The 8,861-nt window shown below is 40.9% G+C and overlaps 1 long non-coding RNA gene across 1 annotated transcript; it reads right to left on the bottom strand.

Annotated features, from left to right (window-relative positions):
* Nucleotides 1-904: 904 nt before the first annotated feature.
* LOC106586163 (uncharacterized) lies at nt 905-3,606 on the bottom strand. The gene is made up of 2 exons (XR_006761403.1): nt 2,442-3,606; nt 905-2,319 (listed from the first exon to the last, which is right to left on the bottom strand). It is a non-coding gene; the product is annotated as an uncharacterized lncRNA (long non-coding RNA).
* Nucleotides 3,607-8,861: the final 5,255 nt, after the last annotated feature.

The raw sequence follows: 8,861 nt of genomic DNA, 5'->3' as shown, positions 1-8,861 counted from the left end.
GGGTTGTAGTGGGGTGGGGGGAGGAATGTGAGTAATTGCAGCTTGCAGCATGGAGTAGTACACATTGCTAACAGGGTGACACAAGCAAGGAAAGTCAATCATTCCCCGGGGTGAGTCATATTTTAAAGTAAATCACATCAACCAATGTGTGGAGACGTGACAATGGGTGTTGTTTTGTAAAGTCATGGTCAAAACAATGTTATTTATGAAAAAGGAAGTGACATCAGAGTGTTGACAGTAAAGAGACGACATGGGACACTTATCTTATGACCTTTTTTACAGTGGTGTACTACAATGGTCGGGACCCTTCTTGTTTAAATGTAGCTTGTTTTGGGGAGTTTTTAAACCTACCCAAACACTACATAGACACATCAACAATATAGGTCTCAGACAAGCGCCATTGAACGCTCTTAAGTTGCTGGTCTCCACAACTCCACAACACAGGAATAGCAGAGTACAACATACACCAACCGTAACAATATGTTGCCGTTTCTTGGCTTGAAATTGAGATATTGTGTTATTATTTACATCCTCGTATGCAAACAACCAATATTTCTGACTGTAGTTGAATGAAAATGATGTTGAATATAATAAACTACATTCATCAATCTACCGCCATTATTATGTGAATAAATACTATAGGTCCATAGGTGTATTCATCGAGTCTAGTTAAGGTAGCAAGCCTTGCGTCACCAGTCGGAATACTAGAAGTGACATGTGTCCAAGACTAAGAGCTAATATCTTGCGATCTATGTCTTAGAATTAAATTATTGAGTGAACCTTAGCTCAGAGATGCACAGTTAGAGGACGAGCATCTATGCTATGTGTATTGTGAATTATATTTACCAATAGACCTACTAAATTCTGAACGTATAGTCAAAGCATTACTCTGTAAAACAAGGAATGCATTCACTCACTAATAGGATTTATTAGTCATGAAATAATTTACACTCAAACTATTACAGTGTACATGAAATACATGAAACGTTACAGAATAACACAGAGTAAATGATTATCACTAAATAAGACTTAAAGTAGTTACATGTGTCTTCAGTTAATAATCTCTGAGAGAAAAATGATGTGTCTCAGGAGCTTGCTAACAAGTTCTCAAAGTATGAGCGAATTCACTGCCCTTTTAACCAAATTCAAGCGGGAACTCCCCCTGACCAGAATTAACATTTCTTTGCACTTTGCTACCGAGTTCACAATGAGCAATCGGGAGGCCGGCATCCCTCCCGAGTGGTCGTACGACAGCTTTTTTGCCAATCGCCTCATTCATGGGGCGCCCGCGATATGCCACTTTCTCAAGCGGCAGCCGTGCTCCTGCAGTTCAAGTGCTGTTTTCCTCACACAGCCCACCCCATCCTTCACCTGTCCTTCTTCCGACTGGCGACACTACAGCTGACAGTCGGAGGCAAGGTGCTTTGTCAGCGTCAAGACAGCAGCGTGCCTACTCCCTTTCACCACTTATTTATTTATTGACTTTTATTATTTAAGATACGTTGGATGCCATGTCCATTTGAAAAACGAATTGTGATTTCCAATAAGTACTAACAAGTACTGTAAATGATTATGTGTGTGCAAAATATATCAGGTAATGAGGGCTAGTCCTGGTTCCCTGGATCAACAGGTGATGACAAATAAATCCAGTAAAATCAATAACAACAAAAAATGATTGACAGGCTCCTCACACAGTAATTAATGTGACATTGTAACGGAATCAAATAAGTGACATTGTAAAATGTACAATGTCACTTATTTGATTCCTTTCCTGTGTGACCTACTAACAATTAAACAATAAAAACATGTACAAAAGAAGCATGCAGATCAAAAAAAGATATAAGATATAAATAAGAATAAGATCAAACAAAAACAGCCTTAAGATAAAACCAAAATAGCCTATATTCATATAGTATGGAAATGTTTTGCCCATAGAGTGGAATAACTACAATGCAGTAGCAGCATAGAATTATAATAATAGTATATCTACATAGTGCAGTTGACATAACTACTTCATTGGTCCGGTAGACTAAAGTGATTTATGTGTACAGAATATGACTAAATGGTAAGTGTGTGGTAAGGTGCAGGAGTCAGCCCAGGGTTCAGCTGTTGGATCAGTCTTGTGGCTTGGGAGTAGAGGCTGGTTTTGAGATAGGTGGTCCGAGACTTGATGCTGACTCTCACTGCAGCGGATCCCTCTCCCCTGTGCACGGCCTTCTCCCACCTTCACAATCGGAGGCCTCTTTCAGCTAAAGGTTGACCTGAATCTGGACCCTTTTATCCATGGCATCCTGGGTTGCAGGTTTTTCCAAATGGCTTCTATACACAAAGAAATAACATTGAGTTAGATTTGAATAGCACAAGGTCTTACACATGAGTTTAAGAATTGACTTAAAAGTAGAGAAAACAAATGTAACACATGTACTAATATCAAAACTTACTGTGAAGAATGGTCTTCAGAAACAAGTCCCTGAAACAGGCCTTATGCTCTGCCTCAGTCAAAACCAGTCAAAATACACCAATCATAAAACATGCAATTCAATAAAACACTGGCCTTCATCATGGTTCCCATGTGTTCACTCTCTATATTTCAACTAGACGACTGATACCACACCTTAAACACTTTAAATATGCGATCTCACCGGTTCTCTGGACTTAAGCAAGGTCAGTCGAGTTCGCCCAAACCGGACTCCCATTTTAGACTCTAAATGGTCCCCAGCGACCTCACCACTCAACCATATACCAGATGCTTTGTGCCTTTCCCCCTGGCACCTCTCCATTATCAATCACAACCAACTCTCCAGTGACATGTCTATGTAAATAACAACCATGCATTGAATAATGCCTCTCAGGTGTGTCTGCTCCAGAGTCCAGAGTCTCTCTCTCTTTCAGGATGTGTCACCATGTTAACTGCCGGGTGAATATCTACAGATAGTTCAGCTACGGAGTTGTCAGGCAGCGTTTTCAAACAAAGCCTTGGTCGTAATTAAAATGTGAGAGGAGAAGTGGATCATTTTCACTGCCTTTTCTGGTTGCAAACAACTACACAAATCAATCGCCACAATCGCGTAAGTTACGTCATACATTTTGCAAACAGTGCAAAAAAGGGGATGAATTGGAATCAAACTCAGACAGCAGTCCAATTCATTAGTCAGGCAATTCCTGGCAAGAAAAAGAGAATTATGGGGCATGGCTAAATGTGGACAGACAACTGTTGGACTGTGTTTGTACCAAGACAATGCCCCACGAATCAGTGATGTGGCCTCCCAGCCAGGTAGTATCTGTGTCTGTCCCCCGGCAGATCAAATAACCTCCACAATGCTGAGTGGCTAGAATAGGGAGGACTGAATAGAAAATGCCGACCTTGAGGGCCTCAATGTGAAAGATATAACTAACTCCAGTTGGCCCCCTATCAGTACATACCAAATAGTCCTATATTTTTATTTTATTTATTTTTTATTTTGAATCCCAGCCCCCATCCCTGCAAAAGGCCTTTTGCCTTTTGGTAGGCCGTCATTGTAAATACGAATTTGTTCTTAACTGACTTGCCTAGTTAAATATAGGTTAAATAAAATACAAATAAAAAATAGACAGAGGAAGTTTAATTGAAGAACCTTGAGGTCTTGTGAATGGTTGTGCTCCTCAATAAATCTTGTAGATACCAATCAATTTGGAGTATGACGAAAAATGACAGTGTTCTTCTGTGGGCTGAGCCATCCTGTGTTAATGTGGTGCCATATCTACCTACAATGGGAGAATTACAAATGTTAGTACTTTACATCAAGATGCCCTTTGTAAAGGGTACCTTATTGTAAAGTGTTACCTTATAACTTCATCACAAATATTGTAGAAGGCCAGATATATGAACCCCTGACAAAGCTGCCCTGTTGTTCAGTTACAGATCCTAAAGACTAGAAAAGCACAACCTCACTGCACCAGTGCTTCTAGCAATAACAGAACAATATGGGTGGCTGTAAAAACAATGTTTCCCATTTGTAAACGGTGCACTAATCAAATCATATGAGCAACAAAATGTTCAAAGGGGCCAATGTGAATTTGTGTACATTTTGGGAAACATGCCATGGCAAATGATCAAAAGCCGAAACATTTTTCATCAACTGTAAGCAAATGATATGAGAAAACAAAATGGTTCCATATGCCGCTGGGCATGAGTCAATCAACATGTCGTACAATCTGTATACAGAAGCAGATAAATAATGAAGACTCCATGACTGTTGCACAACAAGGCTTTACTTACCATGTGCTAGCTATGGCCCATGTGGTTCTCTCCAGTAGGCCTTTGCACAAAAACAGCCACTAAAGAGAAAGTATACTTCATGCCTCTTTGGCTACTTCCTAATAGGTTACACGGAATTCTGTCCTTGTCTCCTGTCCTATAAGACTGAAAGTGAAACAATGGGTGCATTTCAATAGTCAATAGACTAGGCCTACCTCTCCTCGTCTCTCCTTTACCTGAACACACGTGAACGAACTGGAGAGGTGAAAACAAATTCACAGTATAGACATCCACAATATTGCTTTGACCTAATCTGGGTTTTCAGATCAATAGAGATGAAGGCGGGGAGATGAGGTGAGACAGCCTCTTCAGGCCATTTAGATGCAAAACATTTGAGACCTATAGGCTTTTTACCTATCACTGGTGATAAATAAAATTAGAAGAAGAACCTCAGGTCTCATTGGCCTTTATGGCAAATATACTTTAAGTGTCAGTGGAGGATGCTGTGGGGAGAACGGTTCATAATAATGTCCGGACCGGAGCGAATGGAATGGCATCAAACACCTGGAAACCATGGAAACCATGCGTTTGATGTATTTGTTACCATTCCACTGATTCCGCTCCAGTCATTACCACGAGCACGTTCTCCCCAATGAAGGTGCCACCGACCTCCTGTGGTAAGTGTACAGCACGTCTGTGTGACGGCAAGCTGATAGCTTTGGGAAGCTGAAATCAAATGTGAGAAGTGTGCCTCTCATGCTCAATGGGAGTGTAGTCAAGTTACAAGTAGCTGATTCAGAGGGGTTAGGTTAAATGCGGAAGACACATTTCAGTTGAATGCATTCAGTTGTACAACTGACTAGGTAGTCCCCTTTTCCTTTTCCATAGTTGTCCCGAACAATGTGGACATCAATACCCAAGGCCTCCCAGGCACAAACAAACCCTGAGCGAAACCCAAATCTTCCCCGGCAACACAATGGGTCCCGAACACACATTTATAGACCTTACCACGCCCTTTGATATACAAGCCTCTTTTTCCCACACTTAATAATCCAATGATAGGATAGATGGATTGAGGGACGGCAAGCAAGGTCACCTGATCCCTCCACAAGACAGCGATGACGTATTCCACATCCCCTCGCTTCAGCTGGGCAGATAGTCGTGTGAGGGGAGGTTATTATTGTTGTCTCTTCTTTTTCTCCTACGGGTCTGACATAGTCAGCCCACGCCAGTGGCGCATAACGTGGACTATGAATAAGACATCATCTCTGTGGTCTCCTTTTTCCACTCTAAATGTTTAATAAGCGACGAGATAGATGATGATCTGTGACATATTTAGAGCAGTTGTTAGTGACAGTCTGTTGGCTCGGGCGTTTCGGACAACAGACGATTGCCTTTCAAAGCGATCATATGATTTGAGCGTACTTTGTTGTCAGAGAAAGGGGTGGAGGTGTGTGCGTGTATGTGTGCGTATGTGTGTGCATGCGTGTCTGTGTGTGTGGCCTACAAATGGGATCGGAAGCATCTTCTACATGTCAGTAATGTTTGAAATTCTCTTGATTAGAGTAGCTGTAGCTCCATTTCAAAAACCTTCATTCTTCTCTTTAGTTGAAGTAAGACAAAGACGAACCAAAACAATGAGTATCAGACTCAAACACAACAAGTGCCTATTTTTAGATTCCATTGAACCAACTATGCCACATAGGAGAGTGCCCATTATTGTTTCAAACGCTTTGTTTAGTATGCAGCAATGGTACAGTAGCTTGGGAGAAAGAGAGCTGAGGTGGTGGCCGGAGGGTTTCAAGTGGTGAGACTTACAGTTGAAGTCGGAAGTTTACATAGACCTTAGTCAAATACATTTAAACTCCGTTTTTCACAATTCCTGACATTTAATCCTAGTAAAAATTCCCTGTCTTACGTCAGTTAGGATCACCACTTTATTTTAAGAATGTGAAATGTCAGAATAATAGTATAGAGAATGATTTATTTCAGCTTTTATTTATTTCATCACATTCCAAGTGGGTCAGAAGTTTACATACACTCACTTAGTATTTGGTATTATTGCCTTTAAATTGTTTAAATTGGGTCAAACGTTTCGGGTAGCCTTCCACAAGCTTCCCACAATAATTTGGGTGAATTTTGGCTCATTCCTCCTGACAGAGCTGGTGTAACTGAGTCAGGTTTCTAGGCCTCCTTGCTCGCACACGCTTTTTCAATTCTGCCCACAAATTTTCTATAGGATTGAGGTCAGGGCTTTGTGATGGCCACTCCAATACCTTGACTTCGTTGTCCTTAAGCCATTTGGCCACAACTTTGGACGTATTCTTGGGGTCACTGTCCATTTGGAAGACCCATTTGCGACCAAGCTTTAACTTCCTGACTGATGTCTTGAGATGTTGCTTCAATATATCCACATAATTTTCCTTCCTCATGATGCCATCTTTTTTGTGAAGTGCACCAGTCCCTCCTGCAGCAAAGCATCCTCACAACATGATGCTGCCACCCCCGTGCCTCACAGTTGGGATGATGTTCTTCGGCTTGAAAGCCTTCCCCTTTTCCTCCAAACATAAAGATGGTCATTATGGCCAAACAGTTCTATTTTTGTTTCATCAGACCAGAGGACATTTCTCTAAAAAGTATGTTCTTTGTCCCTATGTGGTGGCAGGTAGCCTAGTGGTTAGAGCGTTGGACTAGTAACCGAAAGGTTGCAAGTTCGAATCCCTGAGTTGACAAGGTATAAATCTGTCGTTCTGCCCCTGAACAAGGCAGTTAACCCACTGTTCATAGGCTGTCATTAAAAATAAGAATTTGTTCTTAACTGGCTTGCCTAGTTAAATAAAGGTTAAAAAAAATTCTGATGCATAGTCTGGCTTTTTTATGGCGGTTTTGGAGCAGTGGTTTCTTCCTTGCTGAGCGGCCTTTCAGGTTATGTCGATATAGGACTCATTTTACTGTGGATATATATCGATACTTTTGTACCTGTTTCCTCCAGCATCTTTACAAGGTCCTTTGCTGTTGTTCTGGGATTGATTTGCACTTTTCGCACAAAAGTACATTAATCTCTAGGAGACAGAACACGTCTCCTTCCTGAGTGGTTTGACGGCTGCATGGTCCCATGGTGTTTACACTTGCGTACTATTATTTGTACAGATGAGCGTGGTACCTTCAGGGGGTTGGAAATTGCTCCCAAGGATGAACCAGACTTGTGGAGGTCTACAATTTTTTTTCTGAGGTCTTGGCTGATTTCTTTTGATTTTCCCATGATGTCAAGCAGAGGCACTGAGTTTGAAGGTAGGCCTTGAAATACATCCACAGGTACACCTCCAATTGACTCAAATTATGTCAATTAGCCTATCAGAAGCTTCTAAAGCCATGACATAATTTTCTGGAATTTTCCAAGCTGTTTAAAGGCACAGTCAACTTTGTGTATGTAAACTTCCGACCCACTGGAATTGTGATACAATTTTTGGAAAAATGTATTGTGTCATGCATAAAGTAGATGTCCTAACCGACTTGCCAAAACTAGAGTTTGTTAACAACAAATTTGTGGAGTGATTGAAAAACGAGTTTTAATGATTTCAACCTAAGTGTATGTAAACTTCCGACTTCAACTGTATACGTAACGCCCACAAAGACCGGCGTGAAGTTCTAGCATGGACACTCACTGGAGGTTCTCACATGGTTCACACAGGGCAGTGTCATGATGAGATAGCATCAGGTATGTTGTTGTTCTAAAGATTACAGGTCACCTGCAATTATTATATCATCGAAATAATAGCCGTGATATCATGTTTAGCTTCATTTAAACGTCCCAACGCTAATTGGCTCTAACAAACTGATATCTCATTCAAGTTCTTTAGCATTTTATGCTAACCTCAGAGTTAAAGATGCACTATTGAGAAATTGCTCCGCCATTTTCTGGTTACTAAAATTCAAATAGTTTGCCTAATTCCAGTTAATGTGACAAAACAAGCAAGTATAGTGTAGAAAATTATTGTACCATCTGAACCTCTGTGAAATATAACCAAAAATATTGTATTTTCAGCTGTTTGAAGCTGGTGTACAATACCAAAAGTAAAAGAAGCAAAAATGAAACTTAAGAAGGGAAAGCATAGAAATAGCTCACATAAAGCTGATCTACTGCTTTTTAGACTTACTTTCAAGGGGAATGACAGATCTATAACTCACATTTCTATGTGAATTTGGTCAGGTCACCCAAAAAGTTGCATATTGCAGCTTTAACTTTGTCATCAAATCAAAATACAATTACATTTGGTGGTAGCTTTTTCTATTTGCTCTCATTTGAAAAACTACGTAAAAATAAGCACCAGAACCAACCATAAAGACAGACAAGACGAATGTCCCTCTAGGCCCTGACATTGATCAACCAAACAGACAGCCATTTTGAGAGCTCAACCACCAGTTGGCATGATATGCTGACAGACAGGCACTGTTGCTCTCTGCCTGTGGACCAGAGTCGTTTCCATGGCAACAGTAATGTTCTAGCTGTCCTTGGCACAGGTCGATCTCAACCAAGGCCACAGCGAAAGACAACCCACGTCTTACGATAGCTGAGCATTTGTGATAAACCAACCGTGAAACACAACGAGGGAATAGATTTATT

Source organism: Salmo salar, chromosome ssa02, assembly GCF_905237065.1.
Source record: "Salmo salar chromosome ssa02, Ssal_v3.1, whole genome shotgun sequence".
NCBI lineage: Eukaryota > Metazoa > Chordata > Actinopteri > Salmoniformes > Salmonidae > Salmo > Salmo salar.
This window is presented reverse-complemented; position numbering and strand designations above follow the sequence as displayed.